Source organism: Leuresthes tenuis, unplaced genomic scaffold (assembly GCF_036924035.1).
Source record: "Leuresthes tenuis unplaced genomic scaffold, fLeuTen1.0.hap1 SCAF_114, whole genome shotgun sequence".
NCBI classification, from domain to species: domain Eukaryota; kingdom Metazoa; phylum Chordata; class Actinopteri; order Atheriniformes; family Atherinopsidae; genus Leuresthes; species Leuresthes tenuis.
Window position 1 is genome coordinate 1,498 of NW_027325468.1, and position 5,365 is coordinate 6,862.

The window sequence follows — 5,365 nt, forward strand, 5'->3', positions numbered from 1 at the left end:
AACTCCACTCCTGCTTTTGATGATTTATGGTTGGACATTCGCATCTTTTCCTACCCATTTTTCAGTAATTATGGGTGGATATTCACATCTTCTTGCAGCTGAACACCTCCTCTCCCGCTAATGATCATGTAAGGTTTGATATTCGAAAATTTTCTTTCATGTTTTAAAGCAATTATTAATGGACATTCACACCTACTTGCAGCCGAACACAACCTCTCTCGCTTTTGATGATGTATGGACCGGCATTCTTACCTTTTCTAACACATTTTTCAGCAATTATGGTCGGAGATTCACACCTACTCACAGCCGAACAACTCCGCTCCCGCATTTGATGGTGTATAGTCGGGCATTCTCACCCTTTCTCATCAGCTTTTTGCAAATTATGATCTGATATTCACACCTACTTGCAGTCGAACAGCTCTGCTCCCGCTTTTGATTATGTTTGGTTAGATATTCGAACCTTTTCTTAACTGCTTTTTACAAACTTTGGTCGGACGTTCACAATATCTTGCAGCCGAACACCTCCGCTTCCGCTTTTGATGGTGTATAGTCGGGCATTCGAGCCTTTTCTTACCCACCTATTACTTACTATGGTTGGACATTCAAACCTTCTTGTAGCCGAACACATCCGCTCCTGCTTTTGATGATGTATGGTTTGGCATTCGCACCTTTTCTTACCCATTTTTCAGTAATTATTGGTCGGACATTCAGACCTGCTTGCACCTGAACACCTCTGCTCCCGCTTTTGATGGTGTATAGTCGGGCTTTCGAGCCTTTTCTTCCCCGATTTTTACAAATTATGGTTGGACATTCAGACCTTGCAGCCGAAAACCTCCGCTCCCTCTTTTGATCATACATTGTCGGGCATTCGCCCCTTGTCTTACACGGTTTTTACAAACTTTAGTCAGACATTCACACCTTGCAGCTGAACCACCTCCATTCCCTGTTTTGATCATGTGTGGTCTGGAAATACTACCTTTTCTTCCCCCGTTTGTGAGTAATTATGGCTGGACATTCACACCTACTTGCAGCCGAAAAACCACCTCTCCCGCTTTTGATGATGTATTGTCCGGCATTCTAGTCTTTTCTATCACATTTTTCAGCAATTATGATCTGACATTCACACCTACTTGCAGTCGAACAGCTCTGCTCCCGCTTTTGATTATGTTCGGTTGGATATTCAAACCTTTTCTTAACTGCTTTTTACAATATTTGGTCGGACGTTCACACCTTCTTGCAGCCGAACACCCCCACTTCCGCTTTTGATGGTATATATTCGGGTATTCGAACCTTCTCTTACCCGCTTTTTACAAACCATGGTTGGACTTTCATACCTTCTTGTAGCTGAACAACTCCACTCCTGCTTTTGATGATTTATGGTTGGACATTCGCATCTTTTCCTACCCATTTTTCAGTAATTATGGGTGGATATTCACATCTTCTTGCAGCTGAACACCTCCTCTCCCGCTAATGATCATGTAAGGTTTGATATTCGAAAATTTTCTTTCATGTTTTAAAGCAATTATTAATGGACATTCACACCTACTTGCAGCCGAACACCACCTCTCCCGCTTTTGATGATGTATGGACCGGCATTCTTACCTTTTCTAACACATTTTTCAGCAATTATGGTTGGAGAATCACACCTACTCACAGCCGAACAACTCCGCTACCGCATTTGATGGTGTATAGTCGGGATTTCTCACCCTTTCTCATCAGCTTTTTGCAAATTATTCTCTGACATTCACACCTACTTGCAGTCGAACAGCTCTGCTCCCGCTTTTGATTATGTTTGGTTAGATATTCGAACCTTTTCTTAACTGCTTTTTTACAAACTTTGGTCGGACGTTCACACCTTCTTGCAGCCGAACACCTCCGCTCCCTCTTTTGTTGGTGTGTGTTCGGGCATTCGAACCTTTTCTTACCCACTTTTTACAAACCAGGGTCGGACTTTCACACCTTTTAGTAGCCGAACAACTCCGCTCCCGCTATTGATTGTGTACAGTCGGGTATTTTAACCTTTTCTTACCCGCTTTTTACCAACTATGGTCGGACATTCACACCTTCGTACAGCGGAACACCTCCGCTCCCTCTTTTGATGGTGTATGTTCGGGTATTCAAACCTTTTCTTACCCGCTTTTTCCAAACTATGGTCGGCTATTCACAGCTTCCTCTCCACCATACTTGTATGGTTGGATATTCACACCCACTTGCATCCGAAGACCTCTGCCCCAAATTTTGTTGATATTTAGTCGGACATTCGCACCTTACCCGCTTTTGGCAAACTATGGCCTTCTTGCAGCCAAACACCTCTGATCTCGCTTTTGATGATGTAAGGTTGGGCATTCAGACCTTGCTTCACCTGCTTTTCACCAAATATAGTCGGATATTCACACCTTCTTGCAGCCGAACACTTCCGCTCCACCTTTTAGTGTTCTATCACACCTTTTTTTCACCGCATTTTATACATTATGGTTGGAAATTTTCAACCACTCTCATCCGAAGACCTCTCCTCCCGCTTTCTTTAATATATTTGAACTTTAGTCGGACATTCAAACCTTCTTGCAGCTGAACCACCTCCGCTCCCTGTTTTGATCATATATGGTCTGGCAATACTACCTTTTCTTACCCGTTTGTGAGTAATTATGGCTGGACATTCACACCTACTTGCAGCCGAACACAACCTCTCTCGCTTTTGATGATGTATGGACCGGCATTTTTACCTATTCTAACACATTTTTCAGCAATTATGGTCGGAGATTCACACCTACTCACAGCCGAACAACTCCGCTACCGCATTTGATGATGTATAGTCGGGCATTCTCACCCTTTCTCATCAGCTTTTTGAAAATTATGATCTGACATTCACACCTACTTCCAGTCGAACAGCTCTGCTCCCGCTTTTGATTATGTTTGGTTAGATATTCGAACCTTTTCTTAACTGCTTTTTACAAACTTTGGTCGGACGTTCACAATATCTTGCAGCCGAACACCTCCGCTTCCGCTTTTGATGGTGTATATTCGGGCATACGAACCTTTTCTTACCCGCTTTTTACAAACCAAGTTCGGACTTTCACACCTTCTCTTAGCTGAACAACTCCGCTCCCTCTTTTGATTGTGTACAGTTGGGTAATTTAACCTTTTCTTACCCGCTTTTTACCATCTATGGTCGGACATTCACACCGTCTTACAGCGGAACACCTCCGCTCCCTTTTTTGATGATGTATGGTTAGGCATTCGCACCTTCTCTCACCCGCCTTTTACTATGGTCGGCCATTCACAGCTTCCTCTCCACCATACTTGTATGGTGGGATATTCACACCCACTTGCATCCGAAGACCTCCGCTTCCGCTTTTGATGGGAACTGACAACATAAGAAGTCCGGACATACTTTGATAGTATATGAATAAGTGGGTAGCTACTGACAAGCATTAAGCATGTCACACAGCCCAAACATATAACATTTCAGGACACACCACACAGTTAACAACCACAGTGAAGCGTGTCAAAGCCCAAACATGTAACATTCAACAGGACACTTACACAACACATTCAAATCAAACAGTCAGACAACATACAAGAACATATACCCCAGCCGGCATTGCTCCCTGCCTATTTTCGTACAGCACACTATGTGTGCGCACACCTTTATTCACAAACTCTTCAACTTATACTCTTTTACCGAAGTTGCTACATCTCGATTGGCCGAATACCCTTTGATCCTATTTCGGTGAATTTGACATCTGCCTTACATATAACAGATTAGCGGTTTAGCAGTTTTAATTTAGTTTGAGTGAAGGAATTCATTTTATAGCAAAATCCGAAATCGTGAAGAACTCATGAAAGTAAGCTTATTCTCGGATTCCTGAAACTTTAGATTTGCTCTTTCTTTTACTGCAAAGTACAACGTTGTTTTTTTTGTTTAAATCTTTCTAGACATGGTAAATATTAAGGACAAAGCAGTTTTCACATAGTTTGAGTGAAGGAATTCATTTTATAGATAAAATCCCAAGAGTCTGATGGGAAAAGAGAGTGAATGCGAAGTAGACTTTAACACGGCTATGGGAGCGAGCCGAGTGTGGGCTAACCAGGAGAATTGCTTGAAAGAAATGCGACCCCGAATGAGCGGTCAGAACAAAGCCTCAATACGGGATTCTCGTGGTGTTTTTGTTGCTGCCTTGTCTTTTGCACAGAGTAAAAGACAAGGCAGCCATCGAATAGGGCCCGATTGTTCCTACTTGGTCAGCCGAGGAGCAAGGGGGGGGGGGGGCAAGCGTCTCAACCAAGCAAAGCTCACCATGGGGAAGGTGGCTATGCCAACAAGCCTGATGCCCTGCTCCCGCAGTGACGGATAATCGTACTCTGGTTTCTCTTCATAACGTACAAGTCTTTCGCCTTTTACTAAAGATTTCTGTGGAGAGCAGCACTAATGAGTTGTTTCTATTTTTGGCAGGCTTTACCTTTGCGGGTGAAGCCCTTTCTGTCTGTGCAAAAGAAATCTTGTTACTGTGCAGAGTGACTTCTCTGAGTAGAGTCGCCTTACTTGTTGCGACTGTGCCGATGTTCGAAGCTGGAGTGCAAAGTTGTTGCTTGAATGGTGCTTGCTGGAGCGTGCGGGAGTGCAAAGTTATACCATTTAAAAGGGCTGAAGAGTGCTCAGTGCAGCGGGTGGGCGACACTCTGGCCACCTTGAAAACCGAGGTTACATCCACTACCAGGGGCAGCCCAAGTTCTGCCGCAAGTGTGGTGAGCATGGGCACCTGGTTGAGGCTTGTACCAAGGTGTTATGTGGGAAGAGCAGAGAAATTGGGCAAACTTTTGGAGAGTGTCCAAATGGCAGGAAATGTAATCTCTGTGGAGAATTAAATCACCTCTTCAGAGATTGCCCTAAATCTTTTGCCAACAAATTAAAGACGGTAAAGCCACAGTCAAGCCAACAAAGAGAAGGACCAAAGGTGGCAGTTGGTGAACAAAGTGAAGAGGTTGACCCAATAAATTCAAACTTCCCGCCAAAAGCTTGGATTGGAAGTGAGGAGCAAAAAGGGGAGGGGCCTGTAGAGGCCTCACCACTCAGTGTTGAAGTCTGTGAGAATTCACAGGCAGAGGGTGGAGCTACGCTAAATGAGGAGGAAGAGCAGACAGGTGAGTCTAGTGAAGATACTCACCTCCCCGAAGGTCAACAGAAGGTCAATTTGTTGATAGGCATTCATTTATTTCTTCACTTCTGATGAAGTTTCAACAATAAACAACAAACTTTGTATTATTAGAAAGAACCAGAATCATTCTTCAGGAATCCGAAAATAAGCTCTATTTTATGAGTTATGCACGAATTCGGATTCTCCTATAAAACGAATTCATTAACTCA

At 43.6% G+C, this 5,365-nt stretch overlaps 1 non-coding gene across 1 annotated transcript; it reads left to right on the forward strand.

The window, feature by feature from the left end:
• The first annotated feature begins 4,357 nt into the window (after window positions 1–4,357).
• Window positions 4,358–4,471, forward strand: LOC140287157 (U5 spliceosomal RNA). The gene has a single exon (XR_011911511.1). It is a non-coding gene; the product is annotated as a U5 spliceosomal RNA (small nuclear RNA).
• Window positions 4,472–5,365: the final 894 nt, after the last annotated feature.